The sequence below is a fragment of the Gymnoscopelus microlampas genome (genome assembly GCF_963454915.1).
Source record: "Gymnoscopelus microlampas genome assembly, chromosome: 19".
Lineage (NCBI taxonomy): Eukaryota > Metazoa > Chordata > Actinopteri > Myctophiformes > Myctophidae > Gymnoscopelus > Gymnoscopelus microlampas.
In genome coordinates, this window is record NC_139956.1 from 16,208,868 (window position 1) to 16,233,867 (window position 25,000).

A 25,000-nucleotide genomic window follows, 5' to 3' on the forward strand; every position below is an offset into this window, starting at 1 on the left:
TTTCCTGTGCAGCCCACAAAGGCCATAAACACCCTGGCAAACAACTCAAAAGGCTCTTCAAAGTGTGAAAATAGACCCGCATGTGTCAGAAAGAATCACTCTGTATTGTGTGTGTGTGTGTGTGGGTGTGTGTGTGTGTGTGTGTGTGTGTGTGTGTGTGGTGTACTGTACGTGCGCCTGGTGTGTGCAGTGAGTTCAGTGTCTGTCCTCCTCTGCCCTGTATGTTATATAACTGTACCGATGACAGCAACTCAGTTCACCTCTTCAGGACATCTCTCTCTCTCTCTCTCTCTCTCTCTCTCTCTCTCTCTCTCTCTCTCTCTCTCTCTCTCTCTCTCTCTCTCTCTCTCTCTCTCTCTCTCCCTCCTCTCTGTCCTCATCCCTCGTTCTCTCATTATCTCTCGTCCCTCATTTGTCGCGGCTCGCTCCTCCCTCTCTCTCCCTGCGAAGCTCTCTCTCTCTGTCTCCGTCTTGCTCAATTAAATGCCCTGGTAATCGCGTTGTTTCCACCCGCGTCTCCTTTCATTTATCCCGCGCTTCCCCTCGAACGGTCGCTCTCTGGCGCCGTCCCAAATGTTCCTGGGCTGTTTACGCGTCCTCTCTGCACTTTGCTACCTCCTTCTCTCTCTCTTTCTCTCTGTATATCTGTCTTCTCTCTCTCTCACACCATCGTTCCCCGTATCTGTTGTTGCCCTCTTCCAATCTAGCTCTCTATCTTGCTATCTCCGCCACCCCCCCCTCTCCTCTCTCTCTCTCTCTCTCTCTCTCTCTCTCTCTCTCTCTCTCTCTCTCTCTCTCTCTCTCTCTCTCTCTCTCTCTCTCTCTCTCTCTCTCTGCTTTCCCCACCTCTCTCTCTCGCTGCCCTCTCCCTCACTCCCTCTCTCCCAGTCTTGGCTCCAGCTCAAATATTACAAATTCTATTGCTACGCTGGCCGGAGGCCAAATCAGTGCGGCGATAAATCAATACAATGAGAGAATTATGTAACGTGGCCAGCCGTAAAACGTTCCCCCTTTAAAGTCTGTATTCAGCCAGGAATCCCCTCATCCCCATTCTCACATTATTCCCCGTCCCACTGGGTTTGACCCAACAGTATTAGACAAAGTACTCAGCCTCAGTACGTGAGTCAAAGCATGGGTATCCTCAAATATTACCCAATATTACTCAAGTGCAAGTAATGCAAGTAAACGTTGCTGTTGAAAGTACTCAAAAATATACTTAAAGGTAGGGTAAGTGATTTGCTTTGGTTAAAATAAGTGTTAAATAGCTCTATATTCTGATAGTACTCATTGCTATAGAGTGCTTGTTCAGTAAAAGGAGTCTCCTTGTCTCTCCAGCTCTTTATAAAACAGAAAATGCATTTTCGTTTCAGTTTCAGTTTCATTTCCAATTTTATCCAATCAGGATAGAGAACTCAATCAGGATATATATTAAACAAGTGAAATTGGAAGTGATGACACTAAGAAATGAGCAGGCAGAATTGGGACTGGAACACTATAAAAAACAAAGCTTAAAAATGGGTACTTTCTCCTGATTGGCTTAGATTTTGACACCTACCGGAAAATGTATTTTCTGTTTATTAAAGAGCTGGAGAGACGGGGAGACTCCTGTTACTGAACAAACACACTATAGCAATGATTACTATCAGAATATAGTGCTTTAACCTTTTAACAAAATACTTTTTGTTTTAACCAAAAAATATCACTTACCCTACCTTTAAAGTACAAATTACATTTTCTTTTTAATAGTAATGCATTGCTGTATTAAAACTCTGACAATTGCATTGTCCCTAAAGATTTTCCAGAAAAATATTGATGATGTATAAGTGATGCAACGCGTTGTGGGCTTGTAGATCTGCTATTTTCACCATATTTGATAGGGGTTAACTTACTTTTTCCCTTCCTAGAGATATGTATTGGAGTCAAAAGTGCAATATTTGTCTTTGAAATGTATTAGAGTGAAAGTCATATTTGTATCCAAAAATACAAATATTCAAGTAAAGCTCTGTACAGTGCACAAGTAAATGTACTTTGTTACTGTCTGCCACTGTTTTGACCCAACAGCATTCTGTTTCTGCCAGTACCACCAATATATTAATCTATCTCACAACTTCATGTTCACCTCCGGGCCTGATATTGTGTGGTATTCCTGTTGCAGTTCCTGAAAGGTTTAGGCTAGACCAAAGTCCCTGATACTCTTGGATAATGATTAATTTAGTTTATGATGAAGACATCTGGTGGTGTTGTTAACATTCCCCAGGGAAACACCACCAAGGGAGTATAAAAGCCTTCCAAAATGTGAGCATTGAAATATGGAACAATCAGAGGCTAAATCAATCGTCAGGGCGTCGCGGCAGGGTTAAAGTTTCCCTTTCGGTGCCTCCGGCTTGGCCAGGCGCTCCAACAAAAGCTATGATACTTCCCTGCCAGCTTCCCACTCGCAAGTCGGCCAACTCTGCACTATAGCGCACCTGCAGGTTGGTCGGTGCACCAGCTGGGAGTGGACCTGAGAGGGAAAGCATGTTCCTCCACATGCATTACATCATGGGTTCTCAAAAGTGGGTTCTTCAGTTTTTGGAAAAAAAATCTTAACAGTTTTTGGAAAAAAATCAAAACAATATTTTTTCACGATTTTTCAAAAATTGCAGATCTACAAGCTCATAGCGCGGCACTCGGTGCCGCGCTATGAGCTTGTATATCTGCTATTTTTGAATAGCCAAAGACATCTAAAGTGACACAGAAGCGTTCCAGGTGTCAATGGGTTAAAGGACGACTTCACCGATTTTCAACCTATCTTCATATAATTGGTCCTCACTAATACTCATGATAAAATGGTACCATTTTTTTCTACTTGGTCTGTGTCTCATAGGAGGGCTGTGGACAGTCCAGAAACCCGTCTACCAGTGACATCATCGTTAGGGATGATTTTTTTTCCAACAAGATTTCACATTTTTTATTTAGATTTGTATTAACACGAGAACAATGGCTTCTTTTATTGCATTGCAGCTTTCCAGGAATAGAAAGCCTGCAGTTTCTATTCGCTTGGATTCCCCATTGATGATGTCACTGGTAGACGGGACTCTGAACTGTCCACAGCCCTCCTCTGAGACACAGACCGAGTAGATTTTTTTTTTTACCATTTTATCATGAGTATTAGTGAGGACCAATTATATGAAGATAGGTTGAAAATCGGTGAAGTCGTCCTTTAATGGCATCACAACCATTTTAACCACTTTAACCATATTTTATACCCTGGCTCTTCAAAAATAGCAGATATGCAAGCTAGTGCGTCACCTTGTGCCGTGGTGCGAGCTTGTAGATCTGCTTTTTAACTCAAATCTTTCCTTTTGGAGGTCCCTGGCACAACATATTTTTCAAAATATTTTTGGCTGTGGATGGGGGTCCGCAGTCAAATACATGAAAAAGTTTGAGAACCACTGCATCCCGCCCTCCCGGTGAAACTACAGCACACTCTACCCAGACCAGAACGTTGGGGTGGGCAGTCACAGGGACTATAAGCTTTCAGATGGCTAGTCTCACAACTTTGTTCTCCTGCACCCCTAGATGTTCTGACTGTCGCTTCGGACAGCATGATTGGCCAGAAGTAGGGTGGACGTGATATATTTATTATTGTGTCCTCATACTGCCTTCAGTGAAAGCAGGCGAAAGAGACATGCCGAGGAGAGGTATTATACTACTAGTACTCTCTAGTGACCATGCATAAACAACCTGTCGCAAGAAATGGCAACACCACTGCCTATACCTCCATGACAAATTGCCACAGCGCGTTGTAACGATATCCAGGTAATAAATCCATTGCGCTAGGTGTGAATAATGCTTTAGTCGCTATAGAGATGATAGAGCGAGCTGCCACAGGTGCGATTCATTGATCACATTTCTGAGTGGGCAGGGTCTGGTGTTCAGAACTTCTCTCTGGTTTATTGTGTTTCTTGTACGTTGTACTCTTATTTTTGTCTCTTCAACATGTTCTGTAAAGACACTTTGGTCAACTCTGTTGGATTGGAGAACACAATTGGATTGGAGAACACAAAACAATTCGGAGGGGTGGACACATGTGAAATGCCATCCGAAAAATGTTCTGATGTGAGATGGACTATTGTGTAGCATGTATAGGCCTTATTTTGCGGGGGGAAAGGAAACAAACTGTTGCTAAAAAGTTAGTTTTAATTCATTGCCCAAACTTGTAGAAATCTGCAGGTATTCAGCCACTACCTGTTGACATTTCTATTGATAGACTAAAGAGAGTGCATTATTAGCTTCCTCCCTTTTTACTCAGGAATCACAGAGCTTGATCCAGGCTTTCACAGCCTGGAAAACGAGATTAATGTGATGTATCCTCTGAATATAAATGCTATGATGACACATAGGGATGTATCCATAATATCCTCTCTGTTGGGTGGAAACCTTCAATGTCCCGTTTTGCGGGATAATGTGGGACTCATTGGTGGACGTTGAGAAAAAAGAAGAAAAAAATCTTCATCTTCAGTTTAAAAGTGCTTTATTTATAAAACACATAAAAAAGTGTTTTACACACAAAAAGAAATACAATTATACAAGCTTTAGTAAGTTCTCACTATAAACCCCTTTGTTTCAGAGGACATATAGACACTAATAACAAATATAATATAAATACTGCATAGATATAAATTCCACTTAAATCATATTCTTGTCATCTAGACTTTACCAGCCAAGTGTAGCCTAGTTATTAACAACAGCTTGAACACATATCTACAGTATAAGCCAGAGAAGGTTGCTTGTAAAAAGAAATCTATGGCTTTGATGCTATCTTAGATTAGATGTAGGCCTATTTGACAATGCAGAAACATAATTGCCTTGATGCATATAACATTAACGAGCATCAGTGTGCATCAGCTGACACAGACACACACATGCAGTGCTCTAAACTGAAAGTGACTGGAGTCTGGTTCATTTCTCTCCAAAAGCCCTTGAATATGATTAAGGATTACTGTGATTATGGTAAACTCACATTTCATATCACACACACCATACAGTAATAACTCCTCTAACTTTCACTAGTTCGAGGATCTTTGATTCGCAGGACATTGTTCTGTTGTTCAAAGTTTGAATGCAGGCCTTTTACGTAATGTAACAGAGCGGTATTGATGCTTTTACTTAAGTAAAGAATCAGAGTATACTTCTTCCACCGCTGGGTCTAGAGGTCTGATGTTGTCACAATGTCCCCACATAAAAGCAGGGGTTCTTCTAGTAAACACAACATCAAACGCAGAGAGAGGAGAGCCAGCTAATGAATGAAGCTGATAGAAACCAGCCCACAGCGGTTTACTGAACCGCAGGGCCACCGTGGCGTTTATTGGCACGTCATTTGAGATTAAAAAAAGACTATTTATAGAGGTTTCGGTCATCTCTGGACATGATTACGGTCGTCATTAGCTCAACTTTAGGCTTGTTAGATGAATAGCTTTTTAGATGTGAAATCGTGTTCTCTTCCAACAACTTTAAGATGCTAGCGCACGCTTCGGAGCCTTCCCAAAAAATTACCTACACCTGGTGGTTCTCAAATTGGGGTCCGGGGACCCCCAGGGGGTCCTTGAGGCGGTCCCAACGTGTCCCTAGCCAAATGAATTGATAGTTATAGGAACCAAATGGACCCGTAATTGGTACACACTGCATGCACTCTCAGAGTTATGGGGGTCCGTAGCCTAAAGTGGTTCTCAAAGCAGGCTTCAATTAATACAGCGTAACAATCTGTTTAACCACTTTAACCCTGTATAAAATGTACCTCAGCAATATTAGAAATATCTTGATTTGTTTTGATTTTTTTTTCTTGTATGGGGGTCCTTGGCACAGAATATTTTCAGATGGTGGTCCGCAGCCAAATATATATTAATTTAGGGGTCCTTGACATGAAAAGGCTTGAGAACCACTGGTCTAATAAGGCATAACAACCTGGGGGTCGTTGGAATTAAAACAGGTTTTAGAATCCCTGCCAAAGATGACCTAAGCGGTTGTGATCATCTCTTGAAACAGGGCCCTGGTGGGTTTTTGCATGCGGGAGATAATTTATTGCACTTCTGTGTGCTCATGCCAAGCCCCCAGAGGTAAGGTCCACGGGGTCTGTGTACCAGCATCACTAATGCAATTATACCTAGGAGTGGCTAACAAGCTACACTGTTCACCGTACGTCTCTACCAGTGGTGTAAAGTAACTAAGTTACGGTGCGTTTTAACAGCGGGCGATTAGGATAGTATATTCCGGAAGTGCATTATATGTCTATGAGAGCCGGCAACTACTGGCGATAGGGCGAAGTGGGCGGGTGGGCGATGAAAGATGGATTTTCTTTATCTTTTGGACGATGTCGCCCGACGATCGCCCGAGAGTCGCCCGCTGTTAAAACGTACTTTTACTCACAAAACATCGCATCGCGACGCTTTGTGAGCTTGTAGATCTGCTATTTTCAAACATTTTAGAACTTTTACTTTTGGTACTTTAAGTACATTTTGATACCAATATTTTTACTCCAGTAAATTTAGAATTCTGGACTTTTACTTGATTGCAGTATTGATACTTTTACTTAAGTAAAACATTTGAGTACTTTTTCCACCACTGCTCTCTACCATGCAAAAGTGGGTTAAAAGTAGCTTAATTTGTTTAGGAACATTTCCTCCTATTTATATTGGATCAGGAATGTGACAAAAAACAAATCTCCATGAATTCAAGGCTTCATGGGGTGAGTAATGGGGGTGTAATTTTGGGGGTGAATTACCCCCCTTTAAGGTACGATGGAGAATATTTTATGTGATCTTAACCACATGAAATCTAGGATATGGCATAATAGGTGAACATTCTGCGGAAATAGCCGATCTACAAGTTGCGATGCGTTCTGAGCTTGCAGATTTTTTCTATTTTCAATTAAGGGATTTTGTGTAGAGGGAAAAAAGGAGGGGGCCAAGTACAAACCCCTGGGAGAACCTGATCAATGAAGTGTATATGGAGTTTAAGTGGTTAAGTAATAATGAATAAGTCAATATTGTGAAATAAACCCTGACAGGGTGATGCAGCACTTCAATCAACCTGAAGGAGTTTATTTAGCAATAATGACCGGCTTTCTGTTCATTATCTTGCTTATTACACAGCGACAAAAGAAATCAATACATTGACACAAATATAACAACCTAAAAATTATCTATTGATTTCATCAATTCCGCTGAAAATAAATAATAATCTGTTGGATTCTATGGTTGGAACTGTGGCTATAGCAAGCCTCTTTAGCCTTCTTAAGATTAGCCTGCTTAGCATTATAATTCACGTTAAACTGAAATAGGACAGATGGAAAGATTTAATGTACATTATCCCGCTTATTACATAGCTCCTTATGCTTACTATACTGTATAAAGCCAGCTTATTCGCTTACACGTTTCTGCTTCCATAGCATCCTAAACCAAAGCAGAGCAGTGGGCTGTTATTAAGACATACATAACAGATCGTAGAATGTCATGATTGACCAATCAGAACCCTGTTATACATTTATATAGACTAAACACAATCAGAATCATCTGCAAGCTCCGTAGTTTTCGTTGTTTTCAGGAAGGAAAAAGAAAAAGATGAGGTGGGGGTGCAGGGAGAGGAAAAATAAATCAAACAGTAAAGAGAAAAATGCAAAAATCTTAAAAAAATATCTACATATATACAGTACACATAACATAATCCAGCTGGTACAGTATGTACATGAGGTTAGACAGAACTTGCAGCATAAGATTAGCTTTCCTATCCCATTGGAACCAAGAAAACTGACATAAATACCAGTAACCCTGAGAACCAAATAAAGTACTTCAACAAGTAACAAGTAATTGGTCATTTTACATATCAGCACATTGTACATGAGATAAAGTGCAAACAGATTGTGAATGTATTGTCAGGTTCAACAAAAGGCTGTAACTTTCACAGGTAAAATTCACATGGAAGATCCACAGGAAAAGTCAAGTCCATGCCCAGCCTGGTCTTTACTTTTCCTGTGGATCTACTATGTGGTATGTGTATACATATACATACCTGTATACATATACATACCATATACAGTATATAGCTTAGTAAGTGTAAAGTCTTAGGATTACATAGTCACTTTGTATGTCCTTGACTGACTGACTGACTGACTGACTGACCGACCACATTCACGTCATTAACATAGAACCCTTCACTGCACAGCCTACACAGTACAGTATCTATCCAGTTCCTATCTGTAATGTAGATGTTGGACTCATGGGGCCAATACTGTACTTGTATATGGGCCAGACACGCGAGTAGCGTGTGTGTGTGTGTGTGTGCGCGTGCGCACACGCACGCATGCACGCACGTGCACACACACACACACACACACACACACACACACACACACACACACACACACACACTGAGCAGTCTATAGGAGTCAGGGACTGCAGTAGAGCCTATATTTCCTGCAGCCTTGTGCCCTGGCCAGAGAGAGAGCAACAGTTCCATGCTGTATTTTCCATACGGTCACACCCCCCACCCCCCCACCCCCACCACCCCCTTTCCCCGGCTTTCCGACTGGTCTTTTTTTCTCTCAATTCTGGAATTCCATCTCCCTGCACGTGGCCAACAACGCTGCAAGGACAGGCTTTGTGTGTGTGTGTGTGTGTGTGTGTGTGTGTGTGTGTGTGTGTGTGTGTGTGTGTGTGTGTGTGTGTGTGTGTGTGTGTGTTTGAATATGTACAGTATGTGTGTGTGTGTGTGTGTGTGTGAACGTGAGCAGTAGGAAACATCTACCGGTGAGGAAAAGGAAACATTGAGGGTGTGTGTGTGTGTGTGTGTGTGTGTGTGTGTGTGTGTGTGTGTGTGTGTGTGTGTGTGTGTGTGCGTGTGCGTGCGCGTGCGTCTTTACAGCTCGGATGCAAAGAGTTGTTCACACGGCTGTGTTTTGGCTTACTATAAATACTGTACAGTTTGTGTTCATAGTTTAAAATAGAGATGTACTCAAACAAACTTCATCATTATATATATATATATATATATATATATATATATATATATATATATATATATATATATATATATATATATATATATATATATATATATACATTATTTTGCATTGTGTGCACTAGCACAGGATTTGTGAAACTAACTAACTAACTAACTTTTTGGATCAGTTATGGAACCTCTGGCTGCATGTGGGGTGCCGTGAATATGTTTCTGAAGCCTGATTAGAGGTATTGTTCCTTAATAATTAGCAAAAATATATTGCTTGCCAACATTTAGCCTAAATCCTTTGGCTTTGTTGTGGTTTGATGGATCCTATCATATTGTCAAAGCAGTGCCTTGGCTTTCATGATGTGTTTGTCTTAATGCCAAATGCAGGGTACAAATGTTTTAAAGAAGCTTTTTAGGTAGCAGCACAGATCTCCGCTCCTTCTAATCAAGGCATTGAAGCTTTAAAGGAATAGTTCACCTAAAAAATGGCTTATTTTCTATCAATTACCCACCCCATGAAGCCTTGAATTCATGGAGATTCTTTTTTGTTGTCGCTTTCCTAAGCCAATAATTTGATGACCACCAGTGTATCCGGTAGGAAACTCAAAGGAGACTCTTTGAGTCTCCTACCGGATACACTGCTTCATACACTGCGTCATCAAATTATTGGCTTAGGAATGCGACAAAAACTAAAAGATCTCCATGAATTCAAGGCTCCTTGGGGGGGTAATTGATAGAAAAATAGTCAATTTGGCCGTGAACTATCCCTTTAAGAACAGTGTTGCGGTGCCAGCCTGCGTGCATTTATGGAGTAGTCAGTCCGTCCGTCCGTCAGTCCGTCCCTCTCTCCGTCCCAACATTGTGAATGTGAAACCTCAGGAACTCATTGAGGGGAATTTCATGCTCAAGGATGAACTGATTAGAAGTAGCTGGTCGAATGTCAAAGGTCACTGACCTCCACAGACCTTTGCGTTCATTAAATTCCTCAAACGTCTTCATTCACTACATAATACTTTGAGTCTGGACAGACACGGATGTGAATGGAGACGTACAACCACAAAGCAGAATTTATAGTTTTAAACTTTTAGCTGTGTCATTTGAAACTACATGTTTTTTTTCATAAAAAATTGCATCTCCGAATCCAGTGCATGTAGGCATAGGTTTATGCGTTTGCATACGGAATTACACGTACATGTAATATTACATGTTCATGTGCAGATTTGTATGCATTTCTTAAGAATATATTATTTTAAAAGCAGGTGTACTCAAACTTACAGTATGACTGGTACTGGCCTACGCATATAACACTGACAGTTATATATCGTCACTGTCGGGCAGAAACATATTATCTCCATATTTCAACTTTTTATGTGTTTTTTCCTTCGGAATTTAATGCCCTACTTCTTCATACAAGAGGGTCAAAAGCAGTGATGGAAGAAGTACTCAGAGGTTTTACTAAAGTAAAAGTATCAATAATGCAATGTAGATTTACTCTGTTACAAGTAAAAGTCCTGTATTAGAAATGTACTTGAGTCAAAGTACAAAAGTATTTGCATCAAAATATACTTAACACATTAGCTGCCAAAGACGTATATATACGTCTTTTAATTATCAGCTGTTGTCTGCCAAAGACGTATATATACGTCTTTGGAAAAAAGGAAAAAAAAAATTTTTTTTTTTTTTGCATTTTTTTATAATTTCAACCCTTGTCGAATTATGAACAGATTAGGAGCTAAAAATGTTCGAAGATTTGCTGCTTCATTCACTTCAATGTTAAAATTCAAACGGACAAACAATTCACTTTGTTTTTTGGTTTAAAACTACTGCTTTTGAGCTATATTGAAACATCAACCAAACATGTCAACGAGGTCAAAATGACCTCGTTGACATTTGTGAAACCACACCTGAATCTCATCTGTGATTAGAAACCATCTGGGGATCAATCATACTGGAGGAAAAAAATCTGTGGCTACGCGAACAGGTACCAAAAACATGGCAAAACCCTGGCAGGCAACAGCTAAAAATCTGAAAAAACTCTGGCAGGGAAAGTACCAAATGAAAGTACTCATTGTGCAGAATGGCCCATTTAATAAGTTCAAGATGTATAAAAATCTTTTGAAAATAGCAGATCTACAAGCTCACAACAATCTTGTAGATCGGCTAGTTTCAAATAGCCAGAATATATATAGGGCTGAAGTGGTTAATGTATGTACTTACGTTTTCATATAATTGTAGTGAAGTAAAAGTACAATATTTGTCTCTGAGATGTAGTGGAATTGGAAGTACTCCAGTAAAGTAAAAAATACCTAAAAATTGTACTTAAGTACAGTACTTCAGTAAATGTACCTAGTTACTTTACACCATTGGTCAAAAGTAGCACAAAAGATGTGAAAATAGCCGATCTACGACTCACAAAAAGGGACAAGGTTTCCACTCGACAGCGATGATATTTTCGATACTTGTTCCACAAACATATAATCCGTACAAACACAACAGAGTGTTTTGCTTCAAGTGATTACATGGAGAGCATGGAGTTCTATTGCAGCCCTTAGTGCACAATGTTAACATGACACTCATTGTTCTCAGCAAAACACATTTTGGCGTGTGTGCGTGTGTGCGTGTGTGCGTGCGCGTGTGTGTGTGTGTGTGTGTGTGTGTGTGTGTGTGTGCGTACTTGTATCATTATACTTGTGAGGGCTAAATGTCCCCACAAGTATGGTAGAATGTTAGAAATAGACATTGAGACGACAATCCTCACAAGAGAAATGGATGTTTTATGGTTTAAGTCATTTTTTTGAGGTTTTTTTCTTTCTTTTTTTTTCCAGATTAGGATTAGGCATTTAGTTAGTCTTAGGGGGTTGGAGTTATGCCTGATTTATACTTGGTATGTGTCATGCACCGAACATAGCTGATCTATTTGATGTGTTGTGAGCTTGTAGATCCGCTATTGTGGGCTTTTAGTCTTATAGGGTTAAAAAAAACGGCCAAAAAACAGAATGGCATTCATAAAACCCACTGATGTGAAGAAAATGCTGAAGTCCTCACAAGTATAGCGATACACAACGTGCGTATATTCGTGCGGTACGTGCAGCATGTCAGTTCAACCCCCCGCCGCTGTCGGCTTCACACATGTGCCGGCAGAGGTAATTTATTCACATCTGTACGCGCTAGCGTGTATATAATACTATGTTCCTCGTTCACACACACACACACACACACATACACATACACACACACAGGCATTTAGATGTTTTAACGTTGTTCATATTTTATTTGAACAAACCATAGCTGCCTCCCTTCTTATTCTCCTTCAAGGTTATCTGTGTCACGCACGCCGCTTGTACTGTATACTGTAGGGTCAGAGAACGTCCAACATTAGCCAATCTAGATAAGGCTTACATCACCCCGGCTAACTCGCCTTAATGAACAACCACGAGCACGCACGCACACACACACACGCACGCACGCACACACACACAGAAATATAGAGGTTCCTTCTGCTCTCCAATCCCATCTGTTTGACACACAGAGGGAGGGTGCGGAGAGAGAGAGAGAGAGAGAGAGAGAGAGAAGGGGGGGGGGGGGGGGGGCGAATGAGAACGAGGCCAGAGCAGCCAGAGAGAGAGAGAGAGAGAGAGAGAGAGAGAGAGAGAGAGAGAGAAGAGGTGAGGGGAGAAGGGGGGAGGGGCTGTTTAGAGAAAGGCAGGGAAAAAAATCACAGGGAGGCAGGCTGGGGGGTTGGGCTCCAAGCCTGCCTGTGTGTGTATGTGTGAGAGAGAGAGAGAGAGAGAGAGAGAGAAAGAGAGCGAGAGAGAGAGAGAGAAAGCAGCGAGTGTGTGTATGTGTGTGCGTGTGTGTATGTGTGTGTATGCTCTGTTCCCTTTTCCTTCCTTTGTTTGACTACTGAGTGGAAAAAGCAAGACTGAAACAGAGTGTGTGTGCGTGAGTGTGTGAGCGTGTGTGTGTTTGAGAGAGAGAGAGAGAGAGAGAGAGAGAGAGAGGGGGAGAGAAAGAGGGGGAGACAAGAGATGAGAGAGAGAGAGAGAGGAGAGAGAAGATCCAAAGCAAGAGACACACACTCTCTTTCCTATTGAAAGGAGAGACAAAGAGGATTTTCTATTTTAGTCATTTTTTTTTTCCTCTTCTCTTTCCTTTCAGACAAACGGGGACATTTTCACCCCCGTCCAGCCTGCACGGTCCTGACAGCGTTGTCATCGTTTGGAGATCCGGCTGTTTGTGTGCATTTGTGCATTTTCTCTTTTTTAAATCCCCCGAGCTGCATCACCATCATCATCGTGGACTGACTGACTGACTGGGGCTTTGACTGTTGTGTGTGTGCACAGGGTCTTCCTTCGGCGTAGTATATGTATCCGCTTGTTGTGTGCGAGGCGAGCGTGCGTCAACCCACCCGGTGCAAAAAAATTAAAGGGAAAATATACACACACGGGGTACCGCCGCCGCCACAAAGCCGGGGCAACAAGGAGGCGGTAGAGAGAATCTGCTGAGCTAAGCCCCATCCTCGCTGCTCACAACCAACCAACCCAACCAACCAACTCCCCCTCCTCAAAAGAAAGAAAGAAGAGAAAAAGATATACCCTGGTACCTTCTCCTCTTCTCTGGATTGTACTACTGTTGTCACCAATCCATCCATCCATCCATCCCCCCTCTCCTCCTCCTGCTCGTCACATTGTCCACCAGATCTCACGGTAAGGACCGGCTCCTGCTCTTCCGTTCCGTTAGAGAGCAATAGGGACAAAAGCAGGAGAAAGTTGTGGTGGTGTGTAGTGGAAGGATATTGGACTAATAGCTTGGATTTTATACTGTGTGTGTGTGTGTGTGTGCCGGTTGTCACGCTTAGTCCAGAAAACAGCCGATCTACAAGCTCACGACACGTCACGGAACGTGACGTGTCGTGAGCTTGTAGATCGGCTGTTTTCGTTGGGGGTTATAAAAGCGAGTATAAAGCGAGTATAAAAGCCAAGGCGTAAAAAAAAGGGACTAGGCGTGTGGAATGCTTTGCACAAAGGGAGACTGTATCGCTCCAGCTGGGCTGTGTGTGTGTGGACTGACTTGAATGTTTATGTCACCAGGGCTCTTTAAATGCCCCCGGCTGGTGTGTTGGGGAGGGAGAGGAGAGTGGGGGGGAGGGAGGGGGGGACATAAAACTTGTTTAATATTTCACCAGTTGTCTTCCTTTCTCCGCATGTCTTTTATCTCTCAGTTTGTACATTTTCTTTCTTTGAGGCTTTCTTCTCTCCTGTGGGTTATTTCTCTCTCTCTCTCTCTGCTTGTGTGTGTGTGTGTGTGTGTGTGTGTGTGTGCGTGTGCGCGTGTGTGCGTGTGCGTGCGTTTCGCTTTGCACTCAGTCGGTGGAGGGTTCCTGGGTTGATTTAAATGCCAGCTTGCACAAAAGGCTTACTCTCTCTTCCGCTCGGTCTGATCTGCCTCGCCGGTTTTCTTTCTCCTTCCTTTTCTCTCTCTCTCTCTCTCTCTCTCTCTCTCTCTCTCTCTCTCTCTCTCTCTCTCTCTCTCTCTCTCTCTCCCCCCGCCTCTCTCTCTCTCTCTCTCAAACTCACAGTATTTCACCCTCTTATCTCTCTGTATCGTTTGGCTTCTTGTCTTTGATGGTATCGAAACAGGGGGGCTGCTTGTTGTGATTTTTGCTGCCAAAGCAGAGCTTTTTTTAAGTGTGTTTTCAATGTGAGTTCAGTGAGTGCTTACCCATCTCTTTCTGCACAGACACACGCGCTCTACTCATTCACAAACTCACAAACTGCTGTTTTGTGAGCAGTGTGTTGCTCAGTCACATACAGTGTGCTATTACGTTCAAGGGCTTGGAGCCTGGCCCGTGGTCATTATCTGGTCTGTGGTCATCGTGTGTGTGTGTGTGTGTGTGTGTGTGTGTGTGTGTGTGTGTGTGTGTGTGTGTGTGTGTGTGTGTGTGTGTGTGTGTGTGTGTGTGTGTGTGTGTGTGTGTGTGTGTGTGTGTGTGTGTGTGTGTGTGTGTGTGTGTGTGTACTGATAGGAGCATATAACAGCCTAATGGGAACCGGTGATCTGTGTGTGTTACTGATCGGAGAGGGATATAAGAAGCTAATGGGATGCACTGTGTGTGTGTGTGTGTGTGTGCGAGCGTGTGCATGCATGCGTACACGTGCCTGCTCCTCCCTGTGTGAGCGTGTGAGAAACAGAACACTTGTGCCGGCGTCCGCCCGGAGCTAATATTGGTGTCAGTATTTGACTATGCATGTGTGCGCTCGTGTGTGCTTGTGTGTGTGTGTGTGTGTGTGTGTGTGTGTGTGTGTGTGTGTTTGTGTGTGTGTGTACATGTGCGCGTGCATGTGCACGCGAGCACATGCACGTGTGCTGCACATTTGTGCATGCATGCACGTTGCACTTGGCCCTAATTAAAATCCTTGCCCGCAGTGTTAAAAGCAATCCAAACATTCATAAAATAAAGCTCTCGGTAGCACTTATTGCACCATGCACTGCCTCACCCAGTACTACTGTAAGCTGATCTCCATACTCCTACACACACACACACACACACACACACACACACACACACACACACACACACACACACACACACACACACACACACACACACTCACACACACACACAAGCCAAAATCACTACTCCTATCTCATCCAAGTTACTATTCCAATTTCATCCCCCTGCCTTTCCCCTATACTCTGGGGAATTTCCCTCTCTCTCTCTCTCTCTCTCTCTCTCTCTCTCTCTCTCTCTCTCTCTCTCTATTCATTTCCACCCAGCGGAAGTGGAGTATCTCTTATATACTCCAGCCTTTACTCACTCTCTCTCTCTCCCTCTCTTTCTCTCTCTCTCTCTCTCCCTCTCTTTCTCTCTCTCTCTCTCACCGTTTTTCCCTCCCTCCCTCTTCTTCCTCTACTTCCTGTCCAGCTGTGGTGTTTTTTTTTATCCAATAGCGGCGTGCCAATGCGGCGGTTCAGCCAGGGTCACCATGCTGTTGGTGGCTGGAATAGATCAGAGCTCGCCATCTGACAACCAGCCTTTTTTCTCCCTATTAGGAAATACTGTACACGGCGCCGCGTCGCCACACCACAACGCGCGCCGCTACGCTCATGTTTACACCGTATACACGCTGGTTCCCATGCCGTGCACGAGCAGGACCGGGGGAGCAGATATAACAGGGGGGGGGGGGGGGGGGGGGTTGTGTATGGAGCAGTGATGGAAGAACTCCACATGTTTCCATTCCAGAGTTAAATAAACACTGAGGTTTTTTACAGTGTAGATTGGGGTGCTTGAGATAAAAGGTGATATCGAATGGGGGTCTGTGGCCCCCTAATGCATATCAAACTGGGGGTCCTTGAAATGAAAAAGAGGTTGAGAGAACGACTTGAGAATGATTTATGCTATAGAGCCGGACGAAAATGGGATGCAGCTGTGGTGAGGCGGGATAAACATGTGTCGGAATAAACCAGGAGTTGATTTCGGTTACAAAATGCAAAGGGATGCAGTATAGGAACGTCCTACGTCAGTGGTTCTAAAAACGTTTTCATGTCAAGGACCCCCAAAATGATATGTATTTGTCCGTGGACCCCCATCTCAAATAGTTAGTTCCAGGGACCTCCCCAGAAGCAAAGATTTGAGTTACAAATGTTCGCTTTAAAAAAAAAAAATGTATATATATATATATATATATATATATATCAAACACATTTTGCTGGGGAACCCCTGGAACCCCCCCCCCCCCCAGGAGGATGGCCGCATTGGTTACGAATGTAACTTAGGTTCTATGAATTCCGGATGGCGCATGCATGCACGCGTCCAGTTGCATCCAGGTGTTAACCACTGAAACCCCTGTATACGTAATTCCAAGTCCAACAGGGCTCTATACTAGGCCCCCTCTTGTTTTGTTTTTTGCTCTACACTAATTATCTTCGCTGAAAGTAAGCCAATCTACGAGCTCGTGGATTCATGGCTATGCTTTCGCTGAATATTCAGAGTAGGGACGCTAGGGACGCTAGGGTTCATGTGGTTAAAACACGGCCTCTGGCGGTCAGAATGAATGAAATAGAACGGGATCCGACATCGTACGACTAAGAATAAAATGTCTTGTTTAAGAATAAAATGCACTTTTTTCCCCGCAATGACATGCCCAAAATAGTGATATATTAATATATTATTTTATTTTCGTATCGGTTATCGATGTAATCGATTTGTAATCGATTCAAATTGATCAGTTCGATTAAATGTCGCACCTCTTCATTTCCTGTAGCGCCAGGCGTTATATACGCCTCCCTGCTTTCTCCCCCCCTCTCTCTCGCTCGCCCCCCTCCCTCCATCCATCCATCCATACCCCCCTAGCCTGTCTGTCACGCCTCTCCTGTGTTCCTCTGCAGATGTGCGCACACAGAGGGGAGTGTGTTTTTGTGATTGTGCGTGCGTGCGTGTTGGTGTGTGTGTTGGTGTGTGTGTGTGTGTGTGTGTGTGTGTGTGTGTGTGTGTGTGTGTGTGCGTGTGCGTGCGCTCCCTCCCCAGCCTCGGGGGCAGCTCCCCGTGGCTGAAGGCTGGATTGTGCATTCATTGGAATGGAGGCTGGGATGGCGTTGTGAAAGAAGAAGAAGAGGGGGGGATGGGATGGGGATGGGGGGGGGGGGTGATTGAGTGTGTGCTGCCTGGAGAAGAAGAAAAAGGGGAGACAGAGGGAAGAGAGAGGGGGGGGGGTTGGCTTGGTGTTCAGGAACGGTGGGGGGGGCTAGGCAGACAAGCTGGAGTGGAGGTGAGGGGTGGATGGCTGGCTGGCTGGGCTGGCGCCGAGGCCAGGGTTTGAGGGCTGTGTCTGGGGAGAAATGGGGGCTGGCCTGGGGGGCATGGTGGTGCACTGCAAAAAAAATTGTGAGGGTAGAGAATGTGAAAAAAAAGGGGGCTCTCGGAGTTAAATGAACACTCAGGATTTTTGCTGTGTGTTTGGAGTGGTGAGAGCTATATTAGGGGTTATAGTGGGGTTAGAGTCTGGAGTGAGATGAGGTTGTGGATGTGGTGCTTGCTTTCTGACCAGGCCTGGGTTAGTTCAGTTGCAGTGGTGGAAAAGTAAAAGTATCATTACTGCAATGTAGAAATACTCTGTTACGAGTAAAACGGAATTCCAAATTTACTTGAGTAAAAGTACAAAAGTGTTGGTATCAAAATATACTTAAAGTACTAAAGTAAAAGTTCTCATTGTGCAGAATGTTCCATTTCAGAAGTTTTCAAATGTATACAATGTATCAAAAATCTTTTGAAAATAGCAGATCTACAAGCTCACAATGCGTCGCATCGCGACGCATTGTGAGCTTGTTGATCGGCTATTTTCAAATGGCCGAAATGTATTTAGGGCTGAGGGGTTGATGTATGTTTTGTAATAATAATCAAAATCTACAAAGTAACTAAAGTTCAAATAATTGTAGTGGAGTAAAAGTATAATATATGCCTCTGAAATGTAGTGGAGTAGAAGTGAAAGTACTGAAAACTGGATACTCCAGTAAAGTAAAAAAAATACCTCAAAATTGTACTTAATTACAGTGCTTGAGTAAATGTACTTACAGTAGTTACTTAACACCACTGGTTAGCTGTGCTAGTCGTAAAGGAATAAAACACTTTTTTAACAACAACAGTGGGGAGCGGTTTCACTCTGCCATTGATATAGTTTGTTATGCTGCATAACACGATCCGTTTACAAGTGTTTACAAGCGTGTCTAGCCTGATTTATACTTCGTTGCACAACGTTGTCATGCACCGAACATGTGAGTGAACAGCTGTGAGTGGCGCGTTGTGAGCTTGTAGATCGCCTATATCTTACTCGATGCGCAACAAAATATAAATCATGCATAAGGTGGATCAATACAACATGGTGCACCAAACCCTGGGGGGAGGGGGGAACTTCTACCAGTTGATGCAAGAGCTTCTTTACCCAGAAGTCAGTGCCGTCTGTAGCCAAGGCTGTGTTGTGTCTATAGGGTGCTATGGTTTGGGTTAAGGCTATAGTGTTGGTTATAGTTATGTCTAAAGGTGATGCTAGATTCAAAACCACAGCTGGACAGTGACGGGGGGAAGGGGGGCTTAGGTCATTAAAACCTTTATGCATGGGGGGGAACTTGAGATTAGACATGGCCATGGATTTAGGGTTAGCCTACTGGCTGTAAAGATGTTAGATGAAGGAATAGAGGCAGTGAATTACATATATATATTGAGAGAGAGAGATGCAGAGATCTGGCAGCCTGGAGATTGGCCAAATCCACACACTTAAGCTGACTTCCGTGTTTATTTAGGATTTTGCTTGATCCGAGGCAAGAGAGAGGGGTTGTAAAAAAAAAACGACAGAAAAATGGACCGGGGAGACAGAGAGTTGTCTGAGCCAGTGGAAGACAAATAGATGTGCTGGAATATTTTGACAGGACGACACACACGCGCGCACACACACACACACACACACACACACACACACACACACACACACACACACACACACACACACACACACACACACACACACACACACACACACACACACACACACACACACACACACACACACACACACACACACACACACACACACACACACACGTTTGTATTACTATACTGGTGAGGACATCAACGTTTTAGGAGGGCAATTTTAGGAATGCCATTTTCACCATTTATAGTCATTTTTAACGCTACTCTAAAGCCAAAAATAGCTGATCTACAAGCTCGAGAGCTGCTTGTATAAATCAGGCATAACTCCAACCTGAATCTTTTCCTATATTGTTAGCCTACTTTCAAAAAATCGCTTTCAACCGTAAAAAAAAAACACCTCACAATATAGTGGTCTATTTCTTATATTCTACTAATCGACTCTGTCGGGTAAAAACCTGTCCAAAACGATAACTTTTCGTTATTCAAAAATATCAAAAATAGCAGATCGAGCTTGCAGATCTGCTGCCTTTGATGCTTTTGTGTGACGCTGTAGTATGATCAAGTAGGGTGTTAATTTACGAAAAAAACACAAAAAGTTCGAATATGGAGAGGTTTCTGCCCGACACAGCAACAATATAGTGTCTATTTCTGAAATTCTACTAATACTTTTGGGGACGTTTGGCCCTCACAAGTATAGAAATACAAGTACACACACACACACACACACACACACACACACACACACACACACACACACACACACACACACACACACACACACACACACACACACACACACACACACACACACACACACACACACACACACACACACACACACACACGCGCGCACACACACACAACCGAAGCCCTTTGGCAAGTGTAGCGTGCTGAGTGTGCACATGGTTCCTTTGTGTGGTGGAGCGGGGTTGGGATTTGTTGATTTAAGGTAATGGCTTCCAGTTGTCTCTCTGTCAGGAGAGAGAGGGCCGTGTCACCGCCGGGCTACTGGAGGAAGGCAGGGGATTGGCAGGAGACACTCCTCGTCTCAAGGAGAGATTCACACACACACACACACGCACACACACACAAGCAAGCACGCACACACCCAGGGACACACAAAAGTGTGATTCTGTGTTGTGAATTCTTTGGCCTATGTCCCACTGAGGGTGTGACCGACTGACAGGGGTATTTGCGTGCGAGTGTGTGTGTGTGTGTGTGTGTGTGTGTGTGTGTGTGTGTGTGTGTGTGTGTGTGTGTGTGTGTGTGTGTGTGTGTGTGTGTGTGTGTGTGTGTGTGTGTGTGTGTGTGTGTGTGTGTGTGTGTGCGTGCGTGCGTGCGTGTGTGTGTGTCCGCGCATGCTTTGCGTGGAGTACTTTTATTGGTTGCCAAAGGGCAGGAGATGAGCGGAGGGTGTTATGTTGTGCTCTCTTATGTAATGTGGGCTATATGTGAAGGCTGTCAGGATGATGAGGATGCCAGCGATGGAATGAAGAAAGGCTTGAATATCCCAGACAGAGAGAGAGAGAGAGAGAGAGAGACCTTATATCACCTTATTTCGGCACAATGCTGTTTTCTTCTTCACCACTTAAACCCTATATAAGTTGACCGGGGTCCCTCAGGGCTCTATAGTTGGTACGCTCTTTTTGTCCGATCTACACTAAATCTCTTCAACGGCAATTAGTCGATCTAGATTTAGAATAGGCTAGTTTATTAGATTTAGATTAGGCTATGTTCGATGAATCTTTGCCCCAGAATATGGGCGCTAGGTAAGGTTTCATGTGGTTAAAATACACTGCACGATTCTCGCCATCTTATGCCTTTGTTACATGTCACCCTGTGCAATTGGAAGAAGGTAAAATTGCGTTGAAGTTGAATTGAGTCATCTTGTGAGTGGAAACTGTGATCTACCTCAGCTGGCAGATACCGGGGCCAATGCTTTACTTTGAGAAAACAAAAGCAAAAGTGGAAACGTCTAAGCTGGAATACTGTATCTCCAATGTCATACATACAGTGGTGTAAAGTAACTACAGTAAGTACATTTACTAAAGTACTGTACTTGAGTACAATTTAAATGTACTTTTACTTTACTGGAGTATTTCCAATTGTCTATACTTTTACTTCTACTCCACTACATCTCAGAGGCAAATATTGTACTTTTGCTCCACTACAATTATTTGAAAACTTTAGTTACTAGTTATTTTTGCAGATATAAATTATTACATTATGAAACATACATTAAATTTTGAATTCCGGACTTTTACTTGTAACAGAGTACTTCTACATTGCAGTATTGATACTTTTATTTAAGTAAAACATTTTAGTACTTTTTACACCACTGCATACATACTGTATCGCCAATGTCATTTTCAGCAAACTGTCACATACTCTATACTAGCAGATAGTAATTGAGTCCCTGTACTTTTAACACATCAAACTTTCTAATTGCCCCTATTCTTTCCAGTCAAATAAGCTGTTTGTGTTAACACAATGGCATCCCCTTTATTGCTTACGTGTTGGGTAGCTGTTATACAACTGTTATACGACGCTGACAGAACTTCGTTTGTCCTTGTCCCTTTCGCACCGCCGAGCAACTTTTTACGACCGACTCAGACGTGCACAACGAACGATTGTTTTGCAACGGTGTGGGAAATTCATCTGGGGGCGCCGCTAGCACAACCGATATCGTAAATTACATTTGAGGGACAGGGTTGTAAAAACAAAACAAAAAAAAAGAGAGCACACATGCCTCTTCCAGGCCAGTCAACCTACCCTGTATAAATAAAAGGTTAATAGAAACAATAAATAATAAACCCAGTACCCCTTATTGCTGAGTACTTGTATTCTTGGACGGAATTGAACTTCTACTTTTTGATGATGAAGTCTGGAAAACAGCTAAAATGTCAACTTCCCACGAACGAGTCTGCAAACAAATATGACTCCCTCTCTCTCTCTCTCTCTCTCTCCCCCCCTCTCTCTCTCTCTCTCTCTCTCTCTCATATACACTCGTGACAGTCAGTCCGCCTAGGGTTTTAACTGTGCTCTGTAATTGTATGAGCCACGAAAAGTGGAGTGCCTTTGATGTGTGGCACTCTATTGCTCTTTTACTCTCCCCCTCCCTCCCTCTCCCTCCCTCCCTCCCTCTCTTTGTTTACGTCTGATGTTTCTCTTCAGGTCGGACCGGCCCTAGCCGTCATTGTGCGAGCGTGTCAGTCCTGTCTCTCCTCCCTCTCTTTTCTATTTATCGGCCTGTGTGTGGATGTGCGTGCGAGTTGCGTTGCTGTATACTTCTGAATGAGTGTGATTCTCTTTCACTGCCATTCGCCCCCGAGACAAGTTTATTTGTTCAGTGCTATTTGATCAACTTCCTCTTGTGTGTGTGTGTGTGTGATCACGATGTGGCCATACCGGTCAGGTCGGTCGGTTTGTCGTAAAACCAGTGGTGGAGAAAGTACTCAAATGTTTTACTTAAGTAAAAGTATCAATGCTGCAATGCAGAAGTACTTTGTTACAAGTAAAAGTCCGGAATTCAGAGTTTACTTGAGTAAAAGTACAAAAGTATTGGTATCAAAATATACTTAAATTACCAAAAGCAAAAGTACAAAAATGTTTGAAAATAGCAGATCTACAAGCTAACAACGTGTCGCACCGCGATGCGTTGTGAGCTTGTAAATCGGCAATTTTCAAATAGCCTATGTATCAAATAAGGTTAAAATGGTTAATGTATGTTGTATAATGTAATCATTTATGTCTGCAAAGTAACTAGTATCTAAAGTTTTCAAATAATTGTAGTGGAGTAAGTACAATATTTGCCTCTGAGATGTAGTGGAGTAGAAGTAAAAGTATAGACAATTGGAAACACTCAAGTAAGTAAAAGTACTTAAAAAATGTACTTAAGTACAGTACTTGAGTAAATGTACTTAGTTACTTTACACCACTGGTTGTGAGTCAGAGTGCTGCAGCTGACGGTTGCACTATTGCACCCTCGTTTGTATACACGCTCGTTTGTCCACTGTGTATGTTTACCCAGCCACTCTCCACCTGGCGTCCCTATGATTTGGGCATGTTATTGTAGGCAAAACGACGAACGGCGATTAATAGCCGATCTACAAGCTCACAACGATGTCGCGACGCAACGCGTAGTGAGCTTGAAGATCGGCTATTTTCGCTACTCGTCGCACGACAAAGGGCTTGTTATGCAAAATGACACAAAACAAACATGAGAGTGCATGGGGCGGGGGGGTGTACGGGGTGCGCGCTCACGGCCGGCCTGCGCTCCCCATCCACCATCTGGACCCCACCCCACCCCATCCAAACCCCACCCCACCCCCACGGCCATGACCTCTAGTTGACCTGCCACGACTCCCCTGTGACCTCCATCCATCGATCCAGCAGATTGGTTTACAGTAAATGGATGAACCCGATTAGGTTGTGCAGAGATGGTAGCGATATTAGGGGGAGGATGGGAGGAGGGTGGGGGATGGGATGGGAGGGAAGGGATCGATGGATGACATTACCCCGATCGGAGGGGGGGGGGAGGGGTGAGGGGCGATGTTGGAGTTTGGATTCGGGAAGGAATAATTAGCAGTGGCTCGGACTCGTGTCACACGCACATTGGTGCGGGAGAGGAATATGTTCCTGACACGCCGGTGGAGAGTCAGTCAATCGATCGATCGGTCGATGGGCTTCCGAGTTCGTGCTCGTGACCTCTTGTAGTATGTCATTGCCCCGTCATATCTCATTATGAGCCTTTTTCCTTCTAAAGCGCACAATTTAATAACGCAAAAGAGCCTGGACACCACTGTTTTGGAACAATCACGATGGGTCTATACCAGTGCTATACAAAGTGCCATTTGAGTCTAAATTGACCCTTACAAGTATGTAACTCTAACAGTATACAAATGGAACCAAATGGACCCTAACGGGTCCATTTGGTTCCATTTGTATACTGTCAGAGTTAAGGGGAGACCTTGAAATGTAAAAGTTTGAGAACCACTGGTCTATACTGTCTGTTGTTGTTGTTTCGGCATTTGTCTTCGGCCTTTCATAAACCTAACCTATGCTCTCCCGTGCCAAATATTTCCGAACCTGCAAGCTCACAAGGCGGTGCGTCCGTGATGCGTGTTGAGCTTGTGGTATTGGGCTGTTTACGGCGTTGCGTGGCTAGGTATGAACCGGGGCTTTACTCTCTCGTCCCGCTGCACTCCCCCCCCCCCCCTCTCTCTCTCTCTCTCTCTCTCTCTCTTTCTCTGGATCCTCTTCCTGCCCCCCCCCCCCCCTCCCCTTCCCTCCCCTCCGGGTCCGGGAGTCGGTGCAATCAGTGTTCCAGTTGGCTGTGTGTGTGTGTTTTAGCCCAGTTCCACAGTGAACCCTGACCCCCAGCCGAGCTTGTGTGAGGGCCTGAGATAACACACTCACTGCGTGTGTGTGTGTGTGTGTGTGTGTGTGTGTGTGTGTGTGTGTACGTGTACGTGTACGTGCACGTGCGTGTCACACAATGCCTCTTGCTCCGGGTCCTTTGCGTGTGTGTGTGTGTTCGTGCACATGCACGTGCGTGTGTGAGTTGCTGCTGGTTCAGGCAAAATCGAC

At 43.6% G+C, this 25,000-nt stretch overlaps 1 protein-coding gene across 1 annotated transcript in view; it reads left to right on the top strand.

Moving 5' to 3' along the window:
- The window catches only part of kdm6ba (lysine (K)-specific demethylase 6B, a), a 142,917-nt gene that overhangs the window by 41,660 nt on the left and 76,257 nt on the right, over positions 1-25,000 (top strand). The window contains exon 3 of the mRNA XM_084042268.1: positions 13,147-13,694. The gene's annotated coding sequence lies outside the window, so the exon portion shown is untranslated. The remainder of the gene's footprint in view (positions 1-13,146; positions 13,695-25,000) is intronic.